This window comes from Vipera berus (assembly GCF_964194415.1).
Source record: "Vipera berus genome assembly, chromosome: 3".
Classification (NCBI taxonomy): domain Eukaryota; kingdom Metazoa; phylum Chordata; class Lepidosauria; order Squamata; family Viperidae; genus Vipera; species Vipera berus.
The window spans coordinates 44,923,222-44,936,999 of NC_138204.1; positions in this window are offsets into that span (position 1 = coordinate 44,923,222).

Consider the following 13,778-nt stretch of genomic DNA (forward strand, 5'->3'; position numbering starts at 1 on the left):
TTTAGTTGTATTAGTTTGTGGCAGTTTGCAAAAGGGGAAATATACAACAAGTTACCTGAGCGTTGCATTGAGAATATGAAGGTAAGAAGGCTACTGCTAAATCAATCGTAAATCCAACTTTATGTGTCCCACAGGGACCAACAGGATGAGTTCAAGCTGCTCATAAACATGGAAAGAAGAATGAACAGCTCTGCAGTACTTTTTAAGATATGTTGCCTGTGAGTTTGGAGCTATTTATTATACACCTGTGAAAATTCAGTACTGTATGGCTAACTAGCATATCACTGCAATTTAGGGATCAGTGTGTCGTGTAGAACCAGTTTTCTAGATCATCAGCTTTAAGGCCAACGAAGCCCTTGGCCTAATTTTAAAGATCATTTGCAAGTGATCAATTCAGAACACTTGAAAAGACCCTTTTATCAGGTTGCTGCAGAAGAGGAAGAGAGGGAGATGCAACATGCAAGTGGGCATGTTGGGGAAGGCAGATTTCAAACTGAACACCTTTTGACAAGCTCAGATACATCAATATACATCTTGTCTCAAGCATAAGGTTTGACAGATAGACCCAAACATTTTCTCTGCAGGAGAAACTGAAAGTTGTTGAGGAAGAATTTTGTGCCAGGGTGGGGGAAAAAAAGAGAAAGCTGAGATTATCCTTCATCCTCAGAATGATGTTTGGGCCTTCAAAGAGAAAGGAAGTCCAAACACATTGAATCAAAAGGAAAATCTGATTCAGGGATCTTTATTTGGGCAGATATAAATAAATGTCTAATTAGAATTACACTGAGTTTAATCTTTTTTTACAACTACTTTTATTCTCTCTTCATAATTTAAGGGAAACTGTGCCACTGATCTCTTATGTGGGTTCTCCTTATTGGTAAAAAATCACTGCCATAATTCTTCCATTTACTTTTTTTTTTACTGGATCCATTCTCTTGTTTCATTCATTTGCAATTGATGGATCCCCAGGTCCAAAGAGTACTGTAATTTATTTTTCTCAATACTGATTACCTACATTCTAATATTTATAGCTAAGAGTGAAGAAATACTTCCAAGGAAGAACTGAATCGAATCGGTAATTATAGCCTCAATGCATAGAACAGTTTTTGTCACCTCCTTGTGATAAAAACCTTGAATTTTCCTCTGTTCTTTGATTTATTGCATTGATCTCTCACCCTTTCTCTTAAAACTTTAGACTAAAACTATGTCTGGAGGGATCTGTGTAGTAAATGCCACAGCAGATGAGAACTTGCCCGTTTCCTAAAGGATGTCTTTCAGAATCCCCAGCCAGCATTGTGAAAGAACCTGGGGCTTAGTGAATGGGACATAGTAGCTAGCTGCTAGTTGCCTCTTCTCATCCTATCACTCACTGGCTCACATGTTGTATTAAGTCATAACTTATGATTTGTTCAGCAAACCATGGTTTAAACAACCTTTACCTTACCATGATGCATGACCCTAACCAATGTTTTAATGGCCTGAAAGGACAGAGAATGGGCAGGGAAGACTTGCATCTCTCAGCTACACTTCAGGCAGCTAGTCCTGTCTCTTGAAAGTGTGTGATCCTTTTCTATAGATTAACTTGTCCCTGGGGGCTTTTAAAGCTGACCTGACCTGACACAAACAAGCAATTTTATTACGCATAAAGGCAGGATGAAAGAGTGGCCGAGAATGTATCCTGAAGGTCAGACCAGCAAATGCCAGCAAGAATCCCTCTGCACCTTGAAGACAAGCAGGCTTGTAGGCAAACCTATCTTGACCTGAACATTAAAGGTTAACTGCCTAATTCCTCAGAACATGAAACTCATTCTGATTTTTCTTTCCAAAAGAAGACCATGTTTGCCCATCATTTGAGAAACAAGTCAAATTACTATTCCAATCCTTGTTGTCTAATTAGAAAAAAAAGTCACTTCTGACAAGTACAACTACCTTTCAGACTTTCTGGTTTGTGCATGTATCTTGGGATTTGGGTGTTCTGAGGGAATGCTTATCACCCTGGATGACTGCTAATTTATTTTTAGTTATAAGACTGGGAATAAACGGCATGAGGGTGTTTTTGTTTTAGGGCGAGTCTTTTGCCCACTTGAAAAGCAGATCATGTGGACTGGAAGGGATGATCTCAGAATTAAAATATTCTCTGTGTACTAGGCAGAGGCAAATGACTATTCATCCATTTAGATTAACAAAAGGATGATGATTTATATCCTGCTCAGGAGGTACAAGGTTTGAAAGGCAGAAGATATGGTCTTACAGTTACTTTGAGTAATAGTCTAGATTGCCAAGGTAATAACATTTCCATCCAATCATGCTAGCATCAAACAACATTCACATGAGCTGCTGTTGTCTGTGTGAGCCAGGTTAATAGCCTTGTTAAACTCTTTCAAATGATTGTCAAAATCCAAGCAAAGAATTGGAAACATTTATAGGAAAGAAGAGCTAGTATCTTCCTGGTAGTCACATTAATATGCATTCTTTCACTCCTTGGTAGCTGAGCCCTATTCTCTCGTTGTGACAAAGCTGGCACTTGATGTTGTCCTTACAAGTTTAATGTGGAACAAATTAAAGATTCACCTAGCTGCATTTTCAATGCTACCCAGTGTCACTTGCAGGCAGGACAAGCAACCACCCATTGCTGTTTTAACTGTGGTGTGGTAAGCTTGGAAGATTGAGGGCAAGTTACCTTGGATGGAGGCTTTAGCCAATTTATAAAGTGTCAAGTCCCACTCTGCTGGGCAAACTCAACAAGAACAACAACAAAAACAACCCTACAGTCTTCCATAAGGTATCTTTAATGCTAATCTTGGGATCAACAGAAATTTTTGGAAGCTGTACGTAAGAATTCCCAACCTTTTTTTTATAGTAAGATCATTAAGATGGGCTCTCTTTGTATGGCTTGAAATGTTTCTTCCCATGTTTGTTGCCCCTCGATCTGAGTTACTGTTTATAAAAGAAATGTGCAACAATTTATGTCTTCTGATTGTTTATATCTGCATTCCCTTCCTTTACTTCTCCAGCTTTTCCACAATTCTTCATCCAAGTGACAATTCTGCAAGCCTGCTACTTGAACTACCAGTAATTATTGAAGAGTGCTATGTTCATAACCTCCCCCCTCCCCAAATCTGGTTGACATGTCAGTTGAGCAAAGGAGGACTGTTGGGCAAGATAGGATCCTCTTTCATCCCATGTCCCTTGTCTGCTCTGCTGACTTGCCAGGCAGGCTATTATTCAACTTAGATTTATTGCTCTGCTAGAAAACTGGTAGACACATGTTTGAAATATTTCAAGTGACAGGTCAGTAGTCAGTAGAGAAGCTGTGAGGAACACTGTACATTTCCTTCTCACTTCATCTTGCATCTTTCAAGAGTACCTGTGGCTTAACATTTAGGCTAAAAGGAAAATAGAAAGAATTCTTGTTAATTTCATCTCAGCTATAATCCAAAATAAGCATTTAAGAAAATAGTTGTATTGGCAGTAAGTGGCCACGCCCAAAATGTAGCCTGTAAAATAGCTCAGGAGCAATCTGTAAAATAGACAGAATGGCATTTTTTCCCCAAATAATAAAAACAATAGAACATTTGACCATGTGAAATGACCTCTCCTTTGAGTGGAGAATGTCTAGTGCACTGATTTGCAACAGAACCAATAGAACACAGTTAGCAGAATCTGCTTTTCTTTTCTGGTAAAAATTGACCACTGATTAGGTGGTTTTTTTTAATGGTGGCTTTTCAAAAGACTGCTAAATCTGTGTTTAACGCATAGATTTAATACTCTGACCCAGCAGGTACACTGGAATGTAACAACCAGGCATTACACAGGTAGATCTTTCTGTGGAAGCCAGTTCTCAGATCTCTCCCAAAGTCTAAACCAATATGGTCATTGAGTGGAAAAGAAGAGATATGCTCACAGCAACCTCAAGTAATGAATAGCACACCAGTATTATTAATAAACTGAACAAATGGGACAGTGAGTTAATTGATACAGAACATTCCTGTCCCTGCAATCTAAAAATTATAGGGTTATCAGTGCATGTAACATAGAGGTGTGTGTGGACAAGAATATCAACCTAGCTGTCAAGCAAAATCCAACTTTTAATAGTAAGTGCCACATCAAGTGCACTAATCAAAAGATGGTAAGAAAATAGGGGACCTTAGGCACCATACAAGTTATGTAGAAAGTATATACAGGGTAAGTCATAAAGGACTCACATGTCTATACACCAATACACAGAGTATGAGCAATAATCAGAGGGAACTAGAAATTCAGATAAATGAGGGCAGTTATGATATTGTTGCCATTACTGAAACTTGGTGGGATGAAACCCACAAATGAAACACACAGCTAGAGGAATTTAAATTATTTTTAAAAAGCAGACCAAATAAAAGAAGAGGTAGAGTTGCTCTGTATATACTGTAAGAAATAACTACATCTCTACAGAAATAGGGCACAACAATGATGAAAACTGTCTTGAATGCATTTGGGTCAATATAAAAGGGGGGAAAATGACATTGCCATATGTCTATACTATAGGGCACCCAACCAAACAGAGGAAATAGATGAATTTTTTGCTAGTCAGCTAACTAAGGTGTGTAGGAAGCACGCCACAATAGTAATGGGCTACTTTAATTACCCTGACATCAACTGGGAGACAAACTCTGCACCAAACAGATTTCTGACAAACCTAGCAGTCAACTTTGTCTGCCAAAAAGTAGAGAAGGGAACTAGAGCAGACGTGTCAAACTCGCGATGTCTCGTGATGTTGTGCCACATATCGGGACTGTTTTGCCATTGCTGGCAATGGGGTGGGCACGGCTTCCATGTGACATGTCTGGCCCATGGGCTGGCAGTTTGACACCCCTGAACTAGGGGATCAGCCATATTGGACCTAATTCTCACTAACACAGATGAAATGATAGAAGGTGTTGAAGCCACAGGAACCTTGGAGGAGGGTGATTGGCAGAATATCAGCAAATAGCCCAAGCCTGCAAAGATGAAGTGAGGAAAGCTAAGGCTCAAAATGAACTAAGGCTTGCGACAAAAGTCAAAAATAACAAAAAAAGCTTCTTTCAAAATGTAAAAGAAAGAAAAAAGTTAAGGAAATGATTGGTCCATTAGTGGGAGAAAATGGCAAGAAGGTGACAAGCAACAGGGAGAAAGCAGAACTATTTAACTCATTTTTCTCATTTACACAAAAGGAAAAAATAGTCCAACCTATCAAAAACAGTACTGTAAAAAACAGAATAGAAACACAAGTTAAGATAGGCAAGAAAATGGTAAGTGAGCACTTGTCCACCTTAGACGAGTTCAAATCACCAGGACCAGTTAGATTATACCCCAAGGTTCTGAAGAAACTGGAAGATGTGATCTCAGAACCACTGAACTATATCTTTCAAAGATCCTGGAGCACTGGGGAACTACCAGAGGACTGGAAAAGATCTGATGTAGTTCCCATCTTCAAAAAAGGGAAAAAAATGGATCCTGGAAATCAAAGACCTATCAGCCTGACCTCAATACCTGGGAAGATTCTGGAAAAGATAATCAAACAATGAATCAGTGAACACCTAGAGGCAAACAAAGTCATTACCAAAAGCCAACATGGGTTTGTCAAAAACAGATCATGCCAGTCTGTGCGATCCTCTTGCAGCAGCTTACCAGGTGGTCCACTGTTTCTTCAGCTTCTTTGCATAGGCAGCACTTACTGTCTGTTGCTGTCTTCTCAATTTTGACATTGTTTGCATTATTATTACTACTACTACTATTACTACTACTATTACTACTACTACTACTACTACTACTACTACTACTATTAGGTATCACAGACCATTCACATAGAAACAATTGTGATGGAATAAGGGGAAAATCCTGCTTTTAAAATTAAAATAGCTAAAGACAAAAATAAACTTTCTCCATGTTGGGTTGAGGATAAGCCAAAAGTAGGTCCATAAGATATGTCTTTCAGACCTTGTTAGCAATGAATTTTCATGCCTTTATTAACAGAAGATGAGAATGAGACCAAAGGCATTCTCTTCCACCTGCCATTTGTAATCTCCAATTATTAGTCTTCAGAGTGTTCCTCAGAGAAAGACATATTCCTCCAAGAAAGTGTTTAAAAATAACAACTGAGCATCAAAAGATTAAATACGAGCTATAGACTGACGAGGAAGCTGTACTGTTTTTAGCTAAAAGAATCTTTTAAAAATAATCTAGTATAGATATAATCTCACGTACAAAGTTGTTATAGCTCTAACCTTTTCTCCAAGATGTTATGAGTAATATTTAATTATTTCCCTATTCCTTCTATTCTGGGAACATTCATTGGATATAGAAACATAGAGAGAGAGAATTGTGTTGTTAATATTTTGCAGCAGAAAAAGCAAAATTGTGACATCTTGATTGCTTACATGGTTATTATAATAGTAGATTTACATAAATCCATTTCACCAGGCGCATGATTGAAGTTTCATGGCTGATGGCAGCAAGTTAGGCTCTGAAATGATGATTAATTGAGCAGGGATCTGATTTTGGCTCTTCTTGTTTAATATTGTTAGCTAAACAACAATAAAGCATAATGACAAGAAACATCTTTATTGTTACCGATCAGCAATCATATGCACTGATTGCTTTGGAAGTGCTCTTTCCTTGCAACAGAAATAGACCCTTAAGGGAAAAAGAGTAATTTCTTCTGCATGAAGCCAGTGGTGTAAAAATCACTTCATCACTGAATTGTTCTGCAAGATTTTTAACATTGTCCAGCTTTTTTGTTCTAATCAGTGGCAGCCCCTTTGGATGCATCCCCATACAAAAAGCTGCTCAAGCTTTAGCAAGTTGGAGAACCACTTTTTCCCACACCAGTTGCACACACTTATGGACACTCTTCTGAATAACACCTACTGCATCTCCTTGTTCTTTTTCAACTGTGTTATTGCCTGCAGTGAGTTCAATGCCTTCAGGTCCGTACTTCCCATCCAGTAGCCTCAGACAATTAAATCCTGACCTTTATAGCTGTAGTTTATTAACTCTCTGTCTTGCTATGTGAAGGCTGAGCATTTGCAGGTGGGAAGGGAGACAAAAGCCATCTGCACACCTAAGGACTGACAGAAAATGGAGCTGTAATTTATATCACGCAACAAAAAGAGCACCTCTGAACAGAAAAGTACAATTTAACACTTTTCATACTGAAAGAGGGAGGATATTTTCCAAAGATGCTCTTCAGCAATAATTGACAATATAATTTGGGAAAATGTCAGCATCTAAAATACAGGGATTGCCAGCCACTTAGATGATAGGACACCTAGAAGTCCTTAACAGGCAACCTGAGATCTGTTCTTCATTTTGAAGTGCTCATTAGTTAAGAATATAATAATCAATTGAATTGAATTATAGATATATGTATTTATGTACCACAGTAAATACTACTTACCCATGTAGGATGGTTGTAGTATTATTATTCTTATCCTTCTTCTTTACTCCTTTACTTCTTTATTATTATGATTATCATTATTCTGTTGCTTTGCATATTCACTGAGAGCTTCTGCACTGGAGACAAATTCCTTGTGTGTCTAATCACACTTGGCCAAATAAAGTATTCAATTCAATTCAGCAAGGTTCTTTCCAAAGGTGGAGTTATCCTAAGAAGATTATGTTGCCTACTGTATGTAGTTCAAATGTTTAAATCAAATATACTGTGTTCCTCAATAGAAGAAACTAGATGAGTGCAAAAATGCAGATCCCGTCACTAGAAATGGGGAACCAAATTCCATCAACTCTGCTGCTGTGGAATTTGATACAGAGACACTACTGCTCATATGGACACCAGTAACAAGTCAAGACCCAAATATATGAGAAGTGATTTACTTCTAAGAATGTTGTTAAAATATTTTAATTAATAATTATTTCCATATGATCTCTACTATACTCAGGACTAAGATTGGATTAAAAGAAAAAGCACTCATGCCAACATTAACATACATTCATCCAGTCCCTAAATTATCAGAAAGTATATCAATATACCTGAATTTTAATATGCCTCAGCAGTATAGTTACAGACATAATTTTGGGCAATTTCATGGCAGTGGGCTCCCCAGCTTAATTTACCCTCATACCCAGTGTCACATATTAGTGGGAAAACCATAATGTATGACAAGGTGAGGTTGAGGGTTTTCCTGCTTCATCCTGCTGGTAAATTAGGGTGATCCCCCCCCCATTATAGTATTGATCTCCTTGAATGGAATAATCTCCTTGAATGGAATACCTGTCAGTCACAATGGAGTTCACTTGCAGATCAGCAGAACTCCCTGCTTTATCCCTCACCTCAACTCTATGGTAGTAGAGTTGCAATACAGTAGTATGTTCAGAGCCTAAGAGAGACACCTGGTTGCCTGCATATTCTTCAGCAACAGTATCTGGGAAATGGCTGCTTTATCAAGGAGAGGTTGTTAGTCAAACCTGAAAAAGCATCTGCTTTAATAAAATTGTATTCTAAAGTGAAAACAATTCAGTCATAAGCTTTCTGTAACTGATTGTATTCCATTCCTGTTACTCTTGTTAAAAATCTCAGGGAAAATCTTATTTACAAATGAAGTTGGCCTCCAAGAGCATGTCATATCCCACTATGGGCCACCCAGCATTTTTTACTTTGATCATGATTCATCAGTCAGAACATTATATATACAGTATATGGCCGTATTATCTCGAACTGCTTTGCACTCGTTCTCATGGAATGTGATTGCCTCTGGGTGCTTGCTGTCAGCGGGGAATCGCTGCCTGGTCATGATCGATGCCCTCGTCATTGCGCGTGCCCTCATGCCAAATATCCTTGGGGATTGCTCCTCACCCTTCTTGCTTTTTGTGATGCAGTGTTGCTGTGTAACCGTGCAATCCAGATCTCGACTTGATGGTATACTCCGTGAGTGTTCACGTTGTCTGCGCTGTTCTTCTTCCCAACTCCTAAGGGCTTGGAATGCAGGGAGGAGGTCTATATGACGATTAATTGAGTGGAGCGCAAAAGCACCAGTGATATAAATGTAGGTTCGCCTCTTCAGCAATTCTATCCTGACGACATTGTTGGCAGCTCGATTTTATTAAACTGCTTTGGTTTTTCTCTCATCCTGGTGTTCGAACTTTTGTTTATACACACACACACACACACACATACACACACACACACACACACACACACAGGGATGTATAAAAGGAGCAGGATGAATCACAAGGGAACTCTCTCTCTCTCTCTCTGTGTGCGTGTGTGTGTATACATATGTTAAGTGTTTGTTAAGTATTTTGAATACCTTGCTAGGCCCCAAACATGGGGCAAATCTTATTTCCTGTTTCAGCCTAACCCAAGGCCATCCGCAGGCTGTAGTCACAACAGTGACAGCTCATATTTGTGTAAATTTTTTGGATTGCTAACAAAGTGATATATATATCACTCTGTTACTCGTGAGCGCCTGTTACTCATCCCAGCTTCTGCCAACCTAGCAGTTCGAAAGCACATAAAAATGCAAGTAGAAAAATAGGGACCACTACGGTGGGAAGGTAACAGCGTTCCATGCGCCTTTGGCGTCTAGTCATGCCGGCCACATGACCACGGAGACAACTTTGGACAAACGCTGGCTCTTCGGCTTGAAACGGAGATGAGCACCGATAGAATCTAAAGATTCCCATTAACAAAGTTACTCTAACTTAGTAACTTTAAGATGTGTAGAATTCTGGTAGTTGAAGTCCACATATCTTAAAACTCCTGAGGTTGAGAAACACTGCTCTAGAAAATCAACAGTCCTATGACCATTAACCAAAGCATCAAAACCCAACCAACTGATAGGTCAACTTTGCATAAGATGTCCTATCTCACTTACAGCTCAAGCAATATTGAAAGTTGTGGACAGTGCTTGGCAAAAGGACAGGAATCAACATTCAGGTAGGTGTAGAAATGGATACAGATTCAGGTTTTGTCATGTGAAAACAACCAAATAAAAATGACTGTTCAAACTAAATGTCTGCTTTCTCTTGAGGCTAAAGCCAAAATGGCAATAGAGTGTGGTGCCCAGTGGTCTGTCAGAGAGAGGGCTTGCCCACAGTAGCTAAGAGCAACTGGATAGATCTATATCCATTATGGTCTGCCTTGTCTCTAAGATCTTGTAAGATTGTTTGTATGGAAAACTTGTGTTGGGAGAGAAAAGAATTCATCATTTGAACAGTGGAACAACTGCATTCCAGCTGCCTCTGCAGCAGCCTGGGAATGAGACAAAGGCAACATCATGAAGAATGCCCCATAAAAATAGTTTATGAGGCGTCTTTGTGCTGCAGATAGAGAAATGTAAGTATAAGCCCTAAGTGGTGCCAACCATGAGCAAATGCAAGTTTCCAATGCAAAATATTTGTTCATGGAATAGTCAAAGTCCAGGAACAGTGACAGTGAGAACTGGACTATGTGTCATTCTACCTTTAAATCTTTGTCTTCCTGATTCTGACCCCTATATTGACCTGGCTAATCTTGGAATTAAACTTGGAATTAAATTGTCTATTCTTGGAATTCTGCTTTAGCTTTAGTCAATTTCCCCAGCTTCAGACTTGCTTTGTAAATGAGCTATATATATGCAGTCTTGATCCCTCTAATTATGTTGCTGTTCTGTAGGTCAGGATCCAGATGGTCTTACATGATTCTCTGATCTTTGGCGGAGTCATTTTCCAGGTCCTTGGATAATTAAGGAGTGAATTTCCTTTTTTAGACCTGGCAGGTTTTTATAATGGAATAATTTTCCTTGGGAGACTCTCCTGGCACCAACACTGATACGATTTTAGTGCTAAATCTTAACGCCACTTTATTTTTCTGGCCTTTCAGTTTGTAACATCAGATTGCCTCTTTTATTGTTATATCTGTTCTGAGGGAAATTTATGAGCTCTTTTTAATAGTTGCATTATGGTTTTGTTTATGAAGTGCTTCAGTGTTTTAAAAACTATTTCACACCTGTCCGTTTTTTAGTCAAGATCAATATAGATATTTTCAAAATTAATAAAAGCAGAAATAAAATAAATCAATAGGGAAATTGGGATTGACTATATACATCCTTATAAAGTATTGTGTATGCTTGGTATTAAACAGTTTTGCTGTTGTACAAGTGAAGGGTAAACCTGCACGTTTATATTTTGTGACATATTTTTATTTTTGTCTGTCACTATTGCCTTTGAGACCTCTGTATTTAGATAATTATGTGGTGAGATTAGTTTAAATAAATCAATAAAGACGCAGATTGCTTACTTTAATGATGTTAAAGTAGGGATTGTGCAGAAAAAGAAGCCATTTGTTTGTTGGTGGCAGTTTGGCATCAACCATCTTTGGTAAGATGGCATGCAAATGGAGTTAATTATGCAAATTATAATTATATAAAATTAAAATTACATGAAACTAAATTATGCATCTTAACTGCAGCCCTCCAGCTCATAACAGATTTCTGATATAGTTTTCTATGCAGAACAAGCTCTCATTGCTGCACTAAACAATCAGTTTCTATCCGTTATTTTAAAAATCAAGTTTTCCCTGTGGATATTTAGATGTTTCAAACAAGAACATGTGTTAGTCTGTGGGGAGTCCTAATAACTAGAGAGTTCCAAGATTCCAAAATCCAAGCAATGTCAATTTATTAGGCTGCATATTAAATGTGCTATTTATGCAAACCAGACAATACATTAGCATACCTATGTTTCTGTAATTTCCTGTCAGCTGGAGGGGAATCTGCCATGTTTTTCACTCATGAATGCCCTGGGAATTGCAAGATTTTGATAGCAGAAAGCCCACTCTAGCGCTTAGTTCCTCACCTTCAAAAAGATATATATGTACCTCTGCCTGTTTTTCTTAAAGATGAGAGAATGGGAGTTATCTAGATTCATGTGGTACTTCATAATGATGCACGATGCCTATAGTAGTAACAGCTTCTGTAGAAAGATTGCAGAATGAGCCAAGTGCATTTGAACCCCTGAAAAGGAGAGAATCACTTTCAAATAACTTGAAAATTGGGCTAATTTGGTATTTCCAATGTGCCTATAACCTTGGGTAATTTCTTTTCATTAGGAGAATCAGATAGGAGTGGATTGTGAATTTCATATGTATAGGAGTATGAATATGAGCAGAAATATGTTAGATTTAAATTTTTTTTAACTATTTTGCCAGTTCCTGAAGAAGTAAAAAAAATGCTATAGGCTAAAAAGCACCTTGCATAATTCTACGCCATTAAACGCAATATTTCCAAGTACCCTACCTAGGACAGATCTTTGTTAAGCTACAGCCAAAACATATTGCTGTAAGGGAGTGTGTTTGTACGAATGTAGGGAGAGTTAAGTGCAAATAGGAGCTGAAGCCCCCTTCTCTGTGAACAGTTTCACTCAGGTGGGGGCTACTCAGCAAAGCATGACAGGCAGCATGAAGGCCGCAAGGGGATATTGATTACTTTTACAGTGTAAACTGACACAGACTATTTGGATGATGTAATGAAGACAGATGATTTGGGTCTCTTCTCAGCTCAGCCTGGAGGAGGGGGATGGAGAAGTGGAGGAGAGAGAGATGCATCATCAATCAGATCCTTAAGATGCACTCCATAGCTTTTCCCACCTTTGATCTTCTACCCAATCTGTTTTTCACATCCCATTTCCTCAGGCTCTTTTGTTCACACATCTTGGCTATTCAGTACACTGCCCTTTCCAACTTCCTTTGCTTCAGTGGCTCATTTTCTCAGAAACAAGCTAGCTCCATATTTGACCTATCTCCACCAATGCGGCAGGGCTTGCTCATTTCATTCTCATTACTATTTCCTGTCAGGTTTTCTTTTCACCAAGCCAGGGAAAACAATGGGTTTTAAGAAATGAAGAACCGAAATAACGACAGGCCTGTGGGATGAAATGGATGAGACAACACAGCTCTGAATGTAGATTGACTTTCTTACTCTCTTTGATGATTTCAAATTTTCATGGCTTTTTAATTTATTATTAGATTTTTATCCTGCCTTTGTTTTTGGTCAACTCCATGTGGTATATGTATAGCTCATACCTTCTATTTTCCTTACAGCAACAACACTGTGAGGTGGGTTGGGTAACAGAGAGACTGACTGGCCCAAAGTCACTCAGCCTCAGTTCATATCTAGGAGATTAGACCTCATAATGTCCTGTTTTCTAGCCAGCACCTTAGCCACTGACTAACTCCAGACTGGCTCTTTTTACTTTTGCTTTGTTCTTTACTTCTTTATCCATTACTAGAAATGTATTTTGAAAGCCTTATTTTGGAATTTGTGTACTGTATACATGTAATTAGAGCAACCCATTTCAAAGTAATGAATGCTGAATAGAGTGTAATGATTAGAGACAGGGATACAGAACTGCCAGAATGTTTTTTCCCCCATCCACCCTTCAGTCTCCTTTTTCCCCCCATGCACAGGAAGAAAATGTATGATCCCAACATGGTCGTTTTGAGTCTGCAGGTGTATTTCTCCATGCAAGGACAAAGTGGCCGCTATCTTCTCAGTGTACCATTTCTCAGAGATAACCATGTTTGGCTTTCCTAAGAATGTTGTATGCGTCTCTTTACATGTGGTTTGTTTGTTTATTTTTGTCAGAACCATCACAATTAAAATAATGCACACTATATGACATAAGATTTAAAATATAAAATACAAGACTAAAATGTATACAATGTGGTAGCAATATGTAAGGGAGTATTTAGCATCTGGATAGTATTGAGATGTGCCCCCAGTGTTTTCCTCCAATGTCAGTATGGTCCCTCAGAACACACTATT